This window comes from Anser brachyrhynchus, assembly GCF_964034855.1.
Source record: "Anser brachyrhynchus genome assembly, chromosome: 1".
Classification (NCBI taxonomy): domain Eukaryota; kingdom Metazoa; phylum Chordata; class Aves; order Anseriformes; family Anatidae; genus Anser; species Anser brachyrhynchus.
In genome coordinates this window covers 156,674,549-156,693,407 of record NC_137694.1, presented here as the reverse complement: position 1 = coordinate 156,693,407, position 18,859 = coordinate 156,674,549, and the positions used below count along the sequence as shown (strand labels likewise).

At 40.1% G+C, this 18,859-nt stretch overlaps 1 protein-coding gene across 1 annotated transcript in view; it reads left to right on the top strand.

Annotated features, from left to right (window-relative positions):
• The window catches only part of LOC308187761 (uncharacterized protein), a gene marked incomplete at its 5' end in the record, with an annotated part of 203,558 nt that overhangs the window by 163,135 nt on the left and 21,564 nt on the right, over nt 1-18,859 (top strand). Inside the window, 2 exons of the mRNA XM_080576067.1 lie at nt 13,886-14,017; nt 16,918-18,691. The remainder of the gene's footprint in view (nt 1-13,885; nt 14,018-16,917; nt 18,692-18,859) is intronic.

Below are 18,859 nucleotides of genomic sequence, written 5' to 3'. Positions count from 1 at the left end.
GTGAATTCAATCAAAACAAGCTTCCAACTCATCCTTTCCCTCTGACTTATTTATTTAGAATGAAAGGTACTAGACTTCTATCTGTTTCTAAAAAAAAGTGTGTGATAACTTGTACTGCGTCTTAGCATCCCACCTCTCCCTTCAAGTTGTCTCTATGTCCCACAGAAGTTCATAACTACAGTTTCTGATCAGTTGCAGCATATCATTCAGACACTGGCAAGACTTGTTTTGCTTTGCTTTGCTTTGCTTTGCTTTCTTGCTGAACTCAGGAAATCACAGAGCTTTCTTCAAAATCCTTCATACTGGATCCCTATATACTAAGGTTACTCGAGTAAGCCACATGAGGCAATATCTTATCATCAACCTAGTCAGGTATTGGATGCTGAGAATTGCTTGGGACGATCCAAATCACAAAGACCTCTTCCCATTCCTATTGCTTCCAATTTCTTGTCTCTTACGGCCCGTATGTGCTCTTTCCAAGGACAGACAGACAGTCTGGCTGAGCCAGAAGAAGGCTTGAGCCTGCTTTTGTTACACAGCTGTTCAAAACAAGCTGTCACCATCTCTTCATTGCTTGGGAGCCATGGGGTGGGATCGAGTTGCACTGGGTACTTTCACCATGTTGTATGCTGCTCTAGCCCAGGTCAGCACATCTCCCTGGAATTTCTGGATTGAACTGGGGTTAATTTCCAGTTCTCTTGTCCTCCAAGAACATGCACGTGCATATGCACACTTAGCAGCATGTTCCAGCAAGGTCACAAAGTGGCAGTCAATTTTTGGAATATCCTCAATGTAAATCTGCTCAAGGCAAAGCAAGGTCTTCTCCAGATCAAGGCTTGCCCCTAGTTCTCTCATTTACACTGTAAGTAAAGCCTTGAGACCGAGCTTTGATGTAGATGTGCTTAGACATTTCTCCTATAATAGGTTCCCTGAAGAAGACCAAAAAACTTTTGAACTCAAGCTATATTTTAAGTGAGTCAAAGCCAGAATAATTAACTTCTTAAATCCAGAAAACTCAGAGTATCTAATAAGATGGAATGAAAATATACATTTTCATTGAATAGAAAATCTGCTACCCACTGTGTTGAGCAGATTAAAAAATCTGCTATCCATAGCAGAATAAATGGGTTATTGAAGAAAAAGGAATGAGTTATATTTTGCATGCATCAGTTTACTGACATCATCTTTGCAAATTTAGTTCTGCCCAGAATCTAATACAAATGAAGTAAAAGGTCAGGACGGCAGCAGCCTTTAACAGCCTCTGTTACAGGCATTGATCTCAGCCCTGAGACAGACGATGACTTTTATGGAGACCAGCAGCAGTGTGTGAGACACTCGTGGACTCAGAAGTCGGGTAGATGTGTCCTACACACGTGAAAGGATGCGAGTCATGTGTAATGGCCTGGAAAGGTGTGTACACAAACAGTACTGTTACAGAGCTGCAGATGTTGGTGGAGTCAGCAGAACAACTGCACCATTGAGAAAGAGCGTGTGTCTGTATGTGCACCCAGAATTGCTGCCTTACCACACAGCACTAGTGATAGATAGCTTAGTGAAGTGATCTGTCAGTCTTTGAAAAGGCGTGTAAGAAGGAAATGGAAAAAGGGAGCCTAGATGAAAAACTGCTTGTCACATCTCGCAAAAATGATTGATAGTTCAAAAAGAATCTCGCCTTCAATGAATGAATATAGAAATGCATAAATCTGAAATAAATAAAATGTTGTGACTTCAGTGTTGCTTTCTCTCACCTGGTTTTCTCTGTTGTTTCTTCAATCTCTCACTTTTTTTTTCTTAACCCCACCCCAATTTACTTTTCTTCATGGTCGGGATATGGTTATTCTTTATCATTTTTGTTTCCTTCACAGATGTCCCACATTGATATTATTCTTCCCTTTCTATCTGCTCTACTTTTGGCTTGTTCCTGTAGTCAATCACCTTTTGATGGCTGGAGGAATCTTACTTCCCCCAGACAGGCTCTTCAGTCTCTCCTTGGAGACTCTCTTTCCTCCACTTTGTATTTTCTCCCTTATTCTCTGACTACATGCTGGAGCAAACATCTTGAAGGCAGATACAGTAGTTACATTGGCTCCCACACTGCTTGCAATTTCAGACCACTTAAGCTGAATGAAGACTATGCATTTTTCAAGGCTTGCTCTCTGACTGCTCTTTCCCAATCAAGGCAGCATTTTGGGGACTTTGCAATGATGCTCCCTTTCCATTTGCCATTCCAAGAGCACTGTGTTGTATGGACATCCGCAGTACCCTTAGCTCTGCCTCTTGGACTTCTGTAAGATTTTAATCCTCAGTAAGCTTGATGGCATGACCTAAAGTGTGACCTCCTAGTTGGATCTGGCTCAATGAGGCCTAAAACTACAGCTATTAACTACTCATTAACAATTACAGAACTGCAGAGGCTTTTGAGTGGGTAGTAGATTAAAAACAATAATGTATACCAGAATCAGTAAAGCTAATACAGCATATAACTGTGAACTGAACAAAAGTTTTAATAAAAATACCAAATTTTGCCAGTACAAATAGCTCTTTGAAAATGAGAATATATTACTGAAGTAAGCTAAAAAAATTAGTCTTAGAACTGTGAAGTTTCCCATCCATTGACACTGAAACAGAATTCTGTAAAGCCTTCCTCCACTGAAATAAACTTTTATTTTTTAGTAGATAATCATATTTTGATATTCTTCTAGTACAGAATAATTTTTACTCTTAACTTATTAGCAATTATTAGAAATAAAAGGAATTTTATGCTCTTTCCCTGATTATAGCTTCTTATTCTTGCATTTAAATCCAAAGATAGGTGTTTATTTTAACTGTGAAACATTGTGAGAAAGATGGAGTGTTATAATGGAGCTTTTCTGGATTATTAGACAATTCAAAACATTTTTCTGAGAAAATGAAGTAAACTATAATCTCAACATGGCAGTGGTTTGTAATGAACCCAGATTAACTAAACACCTATGGAATGTTCCTAATATAAAACGTTGGATAGGGAACAGTATTTTTACCAATTAGAGCAATAATTTGTCTGTAAGCTGTTTTATTTTATACTAGTTTGTCTTCAAACATATTAATAACTAAAAGGAGAAAATGTGACATTTTTGCGAAAGAGGTTGTGAGAGTGTTTTGTTGCATGTATCTACCCCAAATGCCTACTTCATCTGTAAATATCCACCCTGGAGAGTTCTGACAACAGCACAGGGGATCTCAGCTCTAGTTTCTCTCCCCACTTTTACTTCAGTAAGAGAAATGTTTTTAGAGGGCAATAATCCAACCTAAAGTAGCCAAGCATCTAAGTTTGGTTGCTCCAAAAGTTGCTTCATCCCATCTCACCTAACCATAGAAACATCCTGGATGACCAGCCTAAATAAAACTTTTAAGATTCAGTGAGATTAGTTGCACCCTGGGAAACGTAGCCCGAATAGAAGGGCTGTACAATCAGACGAGCGCTATTTGCAAGGAACACTCTTCTGGGCAATCAAAATGCCCACAGCAACATAGACATTGAGCGTCTACTCTCACTGTAGGCCTCCTGGAGCATGGAGACCTCTCTATGGACTTCTTCTAGGACCTAGGAGACTGTTTTGGCATTTGGAGAATGAATTTTCTGTGGTGTCTTTTAGATGAAGTTGAGCACAGGGGAATCTTTGTTTGCTTTCCATTTGGTTTCTGTCGTTGCTCTAATGCCAGAGAGACCTGCAGTTCTGGGTAATCTGAAAATCTACAGAATCTTCTGCAAAGAGTCAAAGGTATTTTCTAGAGATTACTTTGAAAGAGATTAATGACTTCTTCCCTAGCACAAAATAACAATTTATATATGTATATACATACATATATTCTGTAGTTCTGTCCTAATACATACCAAGTCCTGTCATAATTAGGAAAGATAGCATGGCAAGGAATAAAAGCCAACATATATGTGGTTGAAAGATCCTTTCTCTTTCTTATCACCAACCTACCTCTCTCCTCAGCGGTTCTTCACTGGTGTATACAAAGTAGGGGGCATGACCAACAGATGGAGAGGAGCTTTTATTTCTCCGTGCTTGACTCTGTGAGGCTATACTTGGAATACTTTGGTTTGGGCACCCTGGTGTAGTAAGGATATTGAGAAACTGGTAAGGGTGCTCATTGCAGCATGCATATCCTATGTGAGAGACGTTGAGGGAGCTGGACTTTTCTAGTTGTGTAAAGGAGGCTAGGAGCACTCTAGTAACAGCCTTGAAGTGAATCATAGGTATGACTAGGTCTTCTTATTAATGCTGGAGAACATTACAGGTGGCAATAGTCACACTCCGCGAATGGGGAGGATTAGGATGGGCATCAGAGAAAGAGCTTCACTGGGTAGGTTGTGGAACACTGGGACAGGTCACCAAAAGAGGTGGTGGAGCCTCCATTCTTGAAAGTTTTTCAGGACTCTGCTAGCTAAAGCTGACCTAATTAATGGTATGTTTGTGATAGTTCTGTTTTGAGTGGGAGGTTGGCTGGTCCTCAGAGTTTTATAGTTCCACAACACCATTTCTACAATTTTGAGGTTTTCCTACTTAGAAGATGAAGTTACCGTGATGTCCTTGTTTCTGGCTTGCCCTCAGCTGTGGAGAAGGATCTTACTGCTTGTTCACAATCCCAGTGACTGCACGTAGAAAGCCCTGATGCAAAAAGTTGAGGAAAAACTGGCATTATGCCTCACCTGGAAGGTCTATGTACTTCGGTATTAGGATTGTTCATTTCTAAAGGACTCTACAACTTTTTTTTTTCTTTTTCTTTTTCTGTTGGTGGTAGGAAAGGTCTCAATGTATAAACTATATGGAGACTTGCAAACTGTATGGCAAATTTGCAATAAAAAAAATGTGATCTTAATTGCAAGGTAGAAGGGGAGAATGGTAGTTGTTGTTGGCCATGGACCCAGACAATTTTACAACCTTCTGTGTGTACTTAGAAGCAGACAGCTATAGAGTCTTAAGACCAGGTGTTGTGGATTTACTTTAGTTCCTACCAACCAGGGGACTATTGGGATAGTACAACATTAGTATTTAAAACTTGTATATCAGTCCTTGGGAACCAGCTAGTCTTCTAACTAAATCTAAGTATAACGTAAATAGAAAACTTAACAGTCCTTTCTTTACTAACTAAACACTCTAACTCAGTATTGTAACTGTTCGAATTGCCAAGGAAGGTCTTCTGGAAAGAAGAAGAATTATAGTGGTTTACCTCAAAGTGTTTCTGTGAAAGATTTTGAGATCTGTCTCCTTTTAAACTTTGGCTGACAAAATTAGTTGGGAAAAAAAGATGTTTTATAAAGTTTATTTGGAAAGCAGATGCTTGCTGAGTCAGAGTTCATGGGATTAGAATATTGTACACTGATTATATCAGGCAGCAGCTGTGGCTCTGATTCATGTGCCAGGTTTACATAAAAAGAGATATTTCTTCTGGGACCAATCAAAAATACTAATATTTGATCAAGGAATTACTAGCTGAATCTTTATTAATTGCATAGTGAGATGTTCAGTGACCTTTATTTAAGATGATTCTTTAGAGACTAAAAATTAGCTAATCTAAGTATGTGTTTCATTTAGAGTAGACTAACCTCAGAAATATCATTAGAACTAAGCATCTGTTCATCAATCAAAAAACTCTTTATGGAAAGAGCTCTTAGTTGATACTTCTTACGAAGTCAAAAGAGACTTCTAGATGAAGCAAGGCCACTAAAATAGCAAATTTTGTAGAACATTATAATACATTAAATGAAAATGAAGGATGTAACTCAAGTAAATAAGTGCAAAGGCAAAGATCATCATAGAATCACAGAATGGTTTGGGTTGGTAGGGACCTTAAAGATCTCCCAGTTCCAACCCCGTGCCATGGGCAGGGACACCTCCCACCAGACCAGGTTGCCCAAAGCCCCATCCAGCCTGGCCTTGAGCACCTCCAGGGATGGGGCAGCCACAGCTTCTCTGGGCAGCCTGTGCCAGGGCCTCACCATCCTTTGAAGAATTTCCTAGTAACTTCTAATCTAAATCTCCCCTCATTTAATATAAAACCATTCCCCTTTGTCCTGTCATTATCTGATTGAGCAAAGAGTTGCTCTTTGTGTTTTTTATAAGTCCCCTTTAAGTACTGGAAGGCCACTATGAGGTCACCCCGAAGCCTTCTCTTCTCCAGGCTGAACACCCCCAGCTCCCTCAGCCTGTCTCCACAGGAGAGGTGCTCCAGCCCTCTGAGCATCTTTCTGGCCCTCCTCTGGACCCTCTCTCACAGCCCCACGCCCTCCTTGTGCTGGGCCCAGCCCCGGACGCAGCACTCCAGGCGGGGCCTGACCAGGGCAGAGCAGAGGGGCACGATCCCCTCCCTCCCCTGCTGGCCACCCCTCTGGTGGTGCGGCCCAGGACGCAGTTGGCTGCTGGGCTGCAGGCACACGCTGCTGGCTCGTGTCGAGCTTTTTGTCCACCGGCACCCCCACGTCCTTCTCCGCAGGAGAGCAGCTTCTTCTGCTCTCAGTGAGTTCTTCTCCCAGGCTGTGCTCAGGTCTGAGATTGCCCCAGCCCAAGTGCAGCACCTTGCACTTGGACTTGTTGAACTTCATTAGGAAGGAAATAATTGAATTGCCTTTTTCAATTTACTATGGTATGTGGAATATGTTATTCACTGTTTTCATAACCTGTGCAATCCTGAGAACAACTGACTGAATGAAGATGGAATTTCACTGTAGGATTTCACTTTGTTTTCTATGCGAGCTAAAGAAATTTCATGTAAGTGACTTCGATCTCCACTTGGTGTGTTTGGCTAAAGTACGATAAGTATTTTCAAGAAATGTCAGGCTATTATAGGGTAGGCAATAGCAGAAGAATTGTGTAAATGATACTGTGTGTCTAACTGTGCTGGGCAAAGCCTGTTTTCAGGGAAGGCTTTAGTGCAAATTACAGGTGAGAGTGGGTAAGTGCCCAAGGTTCATCTTCATCAGCTTACAATTTCTAAAGTTTAGTGCATTTTGGGAACAATTTGACAACTCCATTAACTCCATACCACTAACATCTTTTTTACTGTCATTGGGAAATAAGCATTTTTTTTAATGGAGTCTGTAATTCATTTATCATGAAATCTCATTGGTTTAATGAATTTATTTCAAAAATGAATCTGTATAAATTGGAAAGAAAACTTCCAGTTGTAAAATCAAAAAAAAAAAGTTGCAATTTTTTTTGTAGGAGATTGTTCAAAAGAGAGAGGGGAAGATTCATACCTGCTAGCTGTAAGCATATGAGTTACCTAAGGTGGAAGTCTGGTCATATGAGGATAGCAAGCAGAAAGGTGGTTCAGAAACAGAATGGGATGATTCAGAAACCATGTGGTCAGCTTTTAATATAGGCCTTTCAATTAAGTTACATTTACATTCAAAATTAGATGCAAATAAAAGTTATTCCCTTGAGTCTGCACCCTGATTTTCTTTTTTTCGAAGCATTTTTTTCAAAAATGTAGATTTGAACAAGGCAGTTCATGGGGAAAATTTTTTCCATTCTTCTAAATAAAATGTCCTTGGCGTGGCAAGCTGAAGGGGTATTTTCTTTTTTTTTTTTTTTTTTTTTGCTCCACATGTTAGTCTCATAGAATCATAGAATGGCTTGGGGTGGAAGGGACCTTAAAGCTCATCTAACTCCAACCCCCCCTACCGGAGGCAGGGATGCCACCCATCAGATCAGGTCGCCCAAAGCCCCATCCAGCCTGGCCTTGAACACCTCCATGAATGGGGCATCCACAGCTTCCCTGGGCAACCATTTTTCTCCAGACAGAAAAACGAATGCTAAATAAAACATTTTCCTTGACTGATGGTATGCATTTGTAGTTAGGATGTTGCCGCTCTCCGATAAATTGTGGAATGTCATGGTTTTTTCCCCTTAATTTCTAAATTCTTCTATTCAAAACATGTTATACTTATCAGAAAACATATAGTATCATGGTGAAAAACATATAAAGCTGTAAATGTAAAGACAGAGTTCTTTGCTTCACTTTAATGTTCCCCACTTTTGCACATCCATATATTGCAGTTTTTAAGAACATGTTTCCAGTGAGACCCATTTTCCATTTAGTGTGCATGTTGGAAAGTGAATGACGGTGCTTATGGAGTGGAGCGGTTCCAGGGTCCAAAACACGCTTGCTTATTTTTCCCCTTGTAATACACATCCTAATTGGTTTTTGATAAATGTAATTTCTCTCAGTTTTGTAGGAGCAATATAGGAAGAACAAGTGTTTTTGAGTGGTGGAGAGAAAGTTTTTTGAAAGGATCTTAGCTACTCTATCATTTCCTTGTAGTAGGAAACACAATCAAGGAGGAAAACAAACTACTCCTTGCTGAAGGCACGGGCTGGTGTGCAGGGAGTGTGTGGTGGAACTGTGCCTTAATCAATGTCAGTATCTGTTTTTCTAAGCACTTCAACTTATATCTTGTGGCTTTATTTAAAACATAATAATTTGTAGCTGTGTTTCATCTTTTCTTAGGTAGTATAGTAAACAAAAGTCATCAAAAGCATGTGCATACCTAAATACCTCAAGTGATTCAAGGTTTCTGTAGGACAGTATCTCTGGCCACACACACGTAAATGTGTTCAAAAGGACACAGCCTGAATTTTGTCCTTCTTTCTACCTTGAAGGAAGTTTTAGTTGCAAAGTTAACAAGGTCCCTGGGAGGCTGGGGGTTTTGCTTGTTTTGGTTTTGTTTTGCTTGGAATTTTAAATTGTAATGCAATAACAATTGTGTTCTTTATAAATGTGACTGCAAAGCAGTCAATATAAAACATCGATATTTAGAAAAAAACAGTGAAAATTTTATTTCCTTTGCATCTCTGATACTTAAATACAATATAATAGGCAATGTAAAGTGTGTAAAGAATCTGATACAGACAGTGTTAATCAAGTGTCTTTTGTGCCTAGAAATCAAATCTCTTTAGTGGCTATTTATCTAGATTGGATTTGTGTTTGGACTCCAGAGGATTTCACAACAGATGCATAGTTTACTGAACCGTTAAGCTTAAATTGTGGTGTTAGTACATGTTTTTCTCCTGTTTCAGCCTCTGAAGATACTATAAGGATTATATAAAAAGGAAACAAATATTTTAAGCACATTGAAATGAATAATTAGACTGTTCCATATGAAAATACAATCCTAAATGCTCAACATCACGAGCATAAAGATGACTACATCAACTTCTCTATTAGCATGACACAAGAAAACACGAATATATCCATTGCGTCTTGCTAGTTCTGGTTTTTGCTTTACCTCAAAAGAATCCATGCCAAACTTTTGAAAGACACTGAGATTTTTTTTTAAATGAACATGTTTAAACATGTTAAAATGAACATGAACTAGAAGGTGTTTTGAACAAATTTGCCGACAACACCAAACTCGGAGGAGTTGTGGACTCGGATGAGGGTGGAAAGGCCTTGCAGAGAGATCTGGACAGGTTGGAGAGCTGGACGAACACCAACCACATGAAGTTTAACAAAAGCAAGTGCCGGGTCCTGCACCTGGGACGGGGCAACCCTGGCTATACGTACAGACTGGGCGATGAGACGCTGGAGAGCAGCCACGCAGAGAGGGATCTGGGGGTTGTGGTTGACAGCAAGTTGAATGTGAGCCAGCGGTGTGCCCTGGCAGCCAGGAGGGCCAACCGTGTCCTGGGGTGCATCAAGCACGGCATCGCTAGTCGGTCGAGGGAGGTGATTGTCCCGCTCTACTCTGCGCTGGTGCGGCCTCACCTCGAGTACTGTGTGCAGTTCTGGGCACCACAGTACAAAAAGGACATTAAACTGTTGGAGAGTGTCCAGAGGAGGGCGACGAAGATGGTGACGGGCCTAGAGGGGAAGACGTATGAGGAGCGGCTGAGGGCACTGGGCCTGTTCAGCCTGGAGAAGAGGAGGCTGAGGGGGGACCTCATTGCGGTCTACAACTTCCTCACGAGGGGGAGTGGAGAGGCAGGCGACCTATTCACTGTGAACACCAGTGATAGGACCCGCAGGAATGGTGTTAGCTGAGGCAGGGGAAGTTTAGGCTGGACATCAGGAAGAGGTTCTTCACCTAGAGGGTGGTTGCACACTGGAACAGGCTCCCCAGGGATGTAGTCACTGCACCAAGCCTGTCTGAATTTAAGAAGAGATTGGACTGTCCACTTAGTTACATGGTCTAAACTTCTGGGCAGACCTGTGCGGTGCCAGGAGTTGGACTTGATGATCCTTATGGGTCCCTTCCAACTCTGGATATTCTATGATTCTATGTTTTTAAAGCTTTCTCCAAGCTTGTTTTGGTTGATCCTGACCTCTCTTTTTGTTGAAAGACCAGCGGTTGTGGTCAGTACTCTTGCATTTCACCATGAGCTTTGCGGTTGCTGATCATGACTCAGAAAGTTTTACCTCACTGCTTGCAGATTTCTTTCTGATGCCTATTATACTATAGGACTTGAATTAATACACACCTTGACAGTCATTATGCTTTAAAATAATTGGTGTGGATTTCTGTTCTGGTAAAACTGGGAGAAGAAAGTCATGAGATACCCTTTTTCATTTGCTGTTTTAGTCCTAAGATGTTCTGGACTTTTTTTTTTTCCCAATTAGTTTCCTGAATTCTTTCTTATCCTAGCTAATAATGTGCTTTAGAGTGCTAATTAGTAACAGTAAAAAATAGCTCATACTTTTAACAAGAGACAAGGTTTCTTGTTCTGATAATAAATGGTAGAGCACTTGTATTTTGTATTGTGTCTGTTGAACAGTTTGTACCCGAAGCATTCAGTAATTAAGTAAGGGAGGAGACAGGGGAGGAAATATCCTTGGTGGGGGGATGCTGTGAGGGTTTCTTATTTTTGTCTGTGAAGACACGCAAGATTGCATATTTCTTTTCTTGTTTAATTTTAATGAGCGAATTTAATTGTACTTAAATATCAAGTGAAATAATGGTACATTTATAATTTGAAGCATTTAAAATTTGCTTCTGTTGTAGCAGTAGTTTTGTTAACATCCTTATCAATAAGTGAATTTACTTTTGCAAGTTAGAGGGAAATATGTTGGCTTTTATATGTATTATAAAAAGACCAATTCAGTGCTAACTCACAATTTCAGGTCCGTGATTACACCACCTAGTCACTTTAATTTCAACACCTTTTTATAGCAGTGCTTATTTCTGTTGGATCACTCAATTTGCTTGATGTTTCTGTCCTTGAAAAAATCTTGAGTCTGATTTCTGTTCTAATAAGGGAGCTCACGCAGAAGTCAGGCTTCTACCTTGCAAAGGCTTTGGAGTCCTCGTTGTGCTGCCTTCTTCTGAGAGTTGATTAATCTTCTAGACCTAGAGTTTGCAAAATATGTGCCCTTTACTTACTGTTTACATATAATGAAACATCTCCACTGACTTAGCACTATGGAAGTTTAGGTCTGTGGGAAGCTCTCAAGTATGTGACAGCTTGAGCAATGCTGGGCAGAGCTTGGGAGGAAGGGCAACAGGATGCTCTCATTCATAAAATCTTCCTTGCTTAAGTTCATTTACAACACAAACCCTACTTACCAATTGAAGAAGTGCTATGTGAGACACAGCAGATGTGTCCACACCAGTCCTAACCATGATAGGGAAGAGGGCATTGCTCCTGTGTTCACCTGTCTCCTACCCATACCAAGTATTGTAAGCGTATCTTTAAGCGTTTCCAGCAGCATAGGACTCAAAAGTGGCCACTCTGAGTGCATGCTGGTGACATGCTAAGCTTTAGGCTATGTTCAGGCTCTTGGGACTACATAAATTTCCAGTGACACTTTTCAAGATACGAGAATCCGATTTAACTGGTGCTCTTTTTTTGTTCTGTACTATCAGAAGTGAGAAAGTTTCTACAAATGATTAATCATCTCTTTTTAGTGTGTACCTCACTGAACCCAAGTAACGTGCCCTCTAACATATATTTGGGGAAATGGTTATAGGTGTTTTAAATGTAATGGCCTAGCACTTTCTTTGAACAATGCTTTATTCACCGATGCTTTCTGATATGACAATGAAAAGTTAGTAAATGCAGTTTTAAAGACTCTCTGAATTTATTTACCTCCTGTTCTCTTTGAAGAGATTCAAAGCCTGTCAGGTAACTGTCTTTAAAATCTGTGGTATAAACTTTGCAGGTGATTATTTTTCCAACTAAACCAAAAGTCTGCAAAACCCAAAAGTCTGCAAAAATGACATGTTGGACAGAGAACAAATAGAATAATGTCTTATATTTGTGGAGTGGTTCAATTCAAAATAGGAAGCTGCACTTCCTTAATGTTTTTGTGCTTTTTTCAGAAACTGTGCACAATCAAATGTTTGCCCTAAATGCAAACTCAAATAGCTGTCAGCACTTTTAGAGAAGTTAGGGGTACCTTATCATTTTGTCTTGAGATTTCTTTTTCCTCCCTCAAAGTTTGCATCTGTTTGGTTGAGTTACCCAGACAAAACTTTGTTGTCTAAAAAGATGTCTGTCTAAATTTGTCTAAATAAATCTGTCTACAGGTGTTACTATAGTACCAGCAGTTAAAAATAATGGTGAAAAATTCCTGTGCAAAGCAAAATGATTACAGATACTTGTACTACAGGCCAGATGAGATTTGCTCATCTGTCAGAACCATGTGTGGTGCAGAGTTTTGCTGGCCAGCCTTCTCCCTTGCAGTAATGCCTCTGAAAAGTGGTTGTCACCAGGATATTAACTATTTTGAGTTTTTCTTACTTTCCTCAGCTCTAGCAGAATGAGTCTCCCAGTTTCCTTTGCTCTAGGAACAGGTGTCTCTGTGAGTCTTGATTACGGTAGGCATTTTCATGGTGCAGAAAAGATAAGCAAATCCAACCTTGCTAATGTCTTTTTCTTTTCCTGTACTGTCAAATGTAAGAATGTTTCCACAAATGATTAATCATCTTCATTTAATAAGGCTGTATCTTCATTTCCTGAAAAAAAACAGATGGGAAGAGATGTCTATATTCTGCATTATTAGGTCTACAGAAACTTCGTAGGGCTAAAGCAGACTTTGGAAAAGAAGTGATTTGTCTGGGTTGTCATGATGCGTCTTCCCATGTGGAATTTCTTCCCCAGCACTACCAGTTGTTGCTCCAGAGCCCTCTCTGGTATCCATCCATCTGGAGGATGTTAAAACAGAAAGGCTTCCACAGAGCTTGCTAGGCAAAATGATGCTCAACAGTATTAACGGTAGCATGTTGTGGTCCTCAGTAAAGCAGGGCTTCCACCTTGGAGAGAAGATTGAAGTTGTATTGTAGGGTCATTTGGGTTAGGAGATGGCAAGCATTGGATTTGGGGATTACTATGTCAGTGTCCCGTGTGTCTTCCCTTCCCTTGTACGCTAGTGTTGTGCATGGCATTAAGTGGCTTGCTTGTAGTCTTTTGTAGACTTCGAATTAGTCCAAGCGTAGTCTTTGCAAACAAATTCCTTTAGAGGCCATCTGTTTCATGTAATTCACCAGGGACTTTCATACTCCCTATTTTATCAGTACAGGCTTTAGATGTAGACTAGGTAGTATGTTGTGTTGTATGGACCCTGCCAGTAAATGGCTATTTCACTGTGTACTAGAGGTCAGAGGTATAGGTACAGTATAGAAATGCACCCCGAATATGAACAATAAGGACATCTTCTTAAAGTGATCATGCATTCCGTTTTCCATTTAATCAGGTATCTTCCATTTCTGTTTCCACAGCGCTGAAGTTTCCACGGCCCTCACAATTATTGAATGCCCATGAACAGGGAACAGTGCCTGTATTCCTTGTACATTCATGGTTTTTCATTGCTTGCAGTTGCAGTCTAATGTCAGATAAGTGCATTGCCAGAACATTTCTAAAAACACAAAATTCACCAAGCTTTTGCTCTCTTTTTCCAGTTTGTGATGCTTGTATTATGAAGCAGTTAGATAATCACAAGAGATGTGAGCATGGTGTGGTGTACAAAACACCCCTCCGGATCTTTATTCAAGGATTCTAGCATCATAAAAAGCTAATCTGCAAGAAAAATTGTGAGTATTAAAAGCAAATGAGTAGTTACTGTGCTCCCTCTATTTCTCACTTATGACCCTGGTCTAGCTTCTTAAACAAAAGAGTACAGCAATCTGTCACACAAAGTATTCTTGACATCTCCCAAATGAGCTTCTCATTTCCCTCCCCCCCTTTTTTTTTGTTACCTAAATGTAAGTTGTTGCATAATTAAAATCTCTTTGACGTCCCACTTACAGTCATATGGTCATCCTGTCACAGAACTGGTATCCATCTGGCTCGCAGCTGATGGAACTGTGTACTAACCCATTCTCGTTGTATCAGGCACCGCTTGGAAATTCATCACCACCATGGCTGTAACTTTTTCAAATCAGTCAGCTCCCACCATGTATAACGATTGGTAGGCTGCACAATTTTTGTTACTTTTTTTTTTTTTACCTTGAAAGGCATTTGCTTCTCTTCTTGCACTCTTATTTCATAAAGAGTTGAGGTTGTTCAGCTGGAGAAGAGAAGCTTCTGGGGAGACCTTATTGTGGTCTATTCTAGTACCTAGAGAGGACTTATAAGACAGACAGAGAAAGACTTTTTACCAGAGCCTGTAGTGGCAGGACAAGGCACAATGTTTTTAAATCGCAAGAAGATAGATTTAGATTGGATATAAGGAAGAAATTATTCACTGTGAGGGTGGTGAGGCACTGGCACAGGTTGCCCAGAGAAGCTGTGGATGCCCCATCCCTGGAGGTGTTCAAGACCAGGCTGGATGGGGCTTTGGGCAACCTGGTCTGGTGGGAGGTGTCCCTGCCCATGGCAGGGGGTTGGAACTTTGAGGTCCCTTCTAACCCAAACCATTCTGTGATTCTATATAATGATTTTTATGTATGTTATATATATCATCGAGGCACTAACAAAAGAGGTGAGATCTCATGAATATTTAAAGGCCATTTCTAGGCATGTTGCCTTTGGCTATTTTCCTACTCCCCAATAATTCCATGCTGGGGGATATATCTTGTCACACCTGATGTTTCTGTGCCTCACTTACAAACAGCTCCCACTTCCGAAGCAGGACACCATACAAAAATTTGGCTCCCTCCTAGTTAGCCAAATTATACAAGCCTATGGGCTGATGCTGCACTGGTAGAAGCTCTAGAAGGTTTACAGATCCTCGCTAGCCAAGAAATAGAAACTCTACATGTTCAGAAGGAACACTCACTTTCCAGTGGTGCAGATACAGCCCACAAAGAGCTGCATTTGCCCATCCAGGATGTACTAGGTGGGGTGCACAGGCAGAAGTCCACTGTACAGCATCCGTATGGTGAGTCGGTCTGGTGAAGCTGCCATTTGTTGTGCATTTGCCAACTTCATGGCAAACAGCAAAGGGCAAATTTGGAGGTGAGGCACCACGCTGTGTTAAGTCTGGATGCTTTCAGAAGTTTGTCTCAGGTTGGGGTATGCTATTTTAGCTATCATGCATTTATAACGATCTATTTATGGAAATCCAAGAGTTTCATGAATAAATGAGATAGCATATTCCTTTCTTCATTTCATGAATTACAGTATCAACATTTTAGAGCCTATTCATGAATTAATAATTACTTTAATCAATAAAAATAATTATAGTGCTAAGAACATTTTAACAATGAATGCTTTCATGCCGTTTCCACTCCTTTTTAATTAAAGCATGACAACTCATATTTACCATTTTCATCATGATAGCGCTAAATGGTGAAATTTGTCATCTTTGACTTGGGCTCTAATTATAATTCTTTTAGATGGTTAAAATTTCTTCTCATTATTCAATTATGCTTACTCCAATATTAACCCCCCCCAAATTTTCTCTCAAAATCTCTTTCATGCTGTAAGAATATCTTCAGCTTCGTAATACCTGTTTTAAATATTCTACTCTATCCAGAATAAATGCAAATTAAACATTCAAAATAGAAAAACAAAGATAAATTGCTGAATATAAATAAATACTGCAGAAGACCAATTATTTCTAATGTAAATGCATGTCTTATTTCAGTATAGCATGAAATATTAATAGAAATTTGTTGCAAACATAGCAATTGCTAAAAGACCATAATAAGCTTGCAAAAGCAGTATACAAATTTAATTTTTATGATTGTGACAGTCTTCAATTAAATAATCTAAGGTTTGGTGTGTTTTTTTTTTCATACAGAATCTCTTCCTCACTCTTTGAGTAGGTTGCATGCCATTCCCTTAAACATAACAGCTTGCTTCATTCTTGTACAGCATATTGTCCATATCTTATTTTACTAATATATTTGTCAAAGCCCCAGAGAACTGTATTTTGCCTGTTCTATGGCTAAGGGAGTAAGAAACTGAGGAACTATGGGGAAAAATACTCTGCTTGAGTTGAACACATTCAGGCATGTAGGACCTAGGTTTTCAAACTCCTTGCTTTGTAAAATACCATGTAATATTATGGAATTGTACTGGCACTCTTAAGACAGAGCTTTTACTTATTTCCAACACAACTGTGACAGTACTTCCAGGAATCAACCTTAAGTGAGAAATTCCAGGCATGGATTCATGCCATTTGAATTTAAACATGTAATTGTGATATGTATATCAGGAGTTTAAGATCTCTGTACTTCCAATAACCACAATGCTTCCTTTTCACTCCTTGCTGTCACTATTTCTCTCGTTATATGCCCTCATCGCTTCTGCAACATCTTTCTTGACTGTGCATCAGAGTCATTTGTAGACTCTTCTGTGTATTAAAAAAGAAGAGGTATATTTGACCAAGTGTCCACAAGGTTCAGTTGCAGTGCCTGTTGGAAAGATGGATTTACCTGTCTTGAGGATGCTTTCAGTTGACCTGCATGGTTTTAAATCATTAAGTAGTGTTTGCCTAAAAAGCCAAATTCCTCTTTCTGTGCCCTTCAAAACCCATCCCTTACAGCCAGACAGCTCCTTCAGGACTGCGTTGGGCATCGGTCTGCCGGCAAATCCCACAGTTTGAATCCAACCTCCATGAACTCTCGAGACTGGTCAATTAAAGACTGAATTATAGTGTGTATGCATGGGGGAGTAAATTAAATTTGCAGATGGAAACCAATTTCTGGCATTATATCTCTGGAGTGCTTGACTTAAAAGGTAATTTCAGGAAAATTTTGTGCATGCAGTTTCCAGTAGTTTTAGAAGATCCATTGGGGAGAAAGCTGCAGATAACTCAGTATGCCCACTGATCATCAAAAAGAATGAAAAATTTGAGGTCCGCTGTGATGAGGTTTTCTGTTTAACCTAGTTTAGTGGCTTTGTCCTCTGAATGACTTGCCCCTTTCCAGTAGCTTCATACAAACCAGCTTCAAGTGGTGGAAGTCTTGGGGTTCATTCCATCTCTGGAACAAAGTGTGCTCTTGGGTGTGCACATCTCTGCCTCCTTCTACCAAATGACTCCTGACCTTCTTGCTGTGTCTTTTCTTTCTGCCCAGTTCCTTTTTCAGACCCTATCCTTGCCTGTTCCTTTCCCTTCTCCATGAAGTTTCTTCTTGCTCTGACCAGGCTTTCCTATCCTCTTCTTTCCAGCTTAAACAGAAAGGACAGGCAGATGCCACTCTCATCCCTCTGATCCCCCTCTAACTTTCTGACATTTTTTCTGGCAGACCTGTTGGTGTTTGTATTTGCTGTCAGGGCAGAGGGATGATCTGGATGCCTTGCCCCTCACGTGCACCCTCAAAAGGCTACTGGTTTCATCACATCCTGACTGGGTGCTGGGCCAACTAGCTGGTTTTGCAGAAATGTCCTTATCTTCCACACAGATCTGAAGGAATGAAAGTGGTCCTACTTGCAGTGGTCAGACCAGAACTTAGTGCCATGGGAATGTGGTAGGAGTCACTTCACTGATTGCTTTGAGCCTTCAGGAAACGTAGGACCAAAGGATGTCTCATCTGTGAATCCAAAGGAGTTTTGGCAGCAGCTAGGCACTCCATTCTCAAGCAGCACTGTCCTCATGTAGTAGCGGGATTTCTGTCATGGAACCGAGGTTGCCTTGGTTGCCAGTGTAGACGTCTACAGCTTCTCAGTTTTCTATTTTGAATTTTGTGGGCTCTTTCTTTTCTTGGATCGCTGTGTTGAAGGTGGTCATTTAAACTTTGTCCTGACTTGCAAAGTTGGGGATACTGCCTTTACGTACTTCACTTTTCTTTTCCCTTTCCCAAGGAAGTGAAGCTGTTCGTGTCAATTGGAATTAAATTTGGATCTAGATGTAACATGGTACAAAACAGTGAGAGTTCACCAAAGAAGTAACCCAGTATTCCCTCCCTCCTCCTCCCCCCCCCCCAAAAAAAAAAAGAAAGAAAGAAGAAAAGAAAAGGAACAGAAGTATAAAACTTGAAATGATGTTTACACTGTTTTTAACTTGGTGGGGAAGGTCCCATTTCAATTTATGCATATCATTTAAGTGCCACTGTACCTGTCAGTGTAGGTGAGATTAGTTGGTAGTATAAGTCTTATATGTACTGGCTCCATGCACTGGGCAGAATTAATTAATGATATGTTAATTGCATTTGGTGTGGTAATGTCTTAATGCATCTTAATGACAAAACTTATTTTAATAAATGATTTTAACTTTACGTAGGTCTCACAATAACGGAAGTGTATTGTTTAGCTATTTACACAGTCAACTTGTTGCAAGAAATATGCACAAGCTTTGGTCTTGGTTGTTGCTTTTACAGGTGGGTAAGAGACAATCACTAAATTTTATATTCACTCTTTTTAGTGACAGAGAATATGTTTTTGTGAAATCCAAAGTAACAGTCATCAGTACTTAATTGCTGCTTCACTGTGAATTGCAATTGCTTTGACGAAGCAGCTATTTCCAGTTTAGCACACTGAGAAAGGAG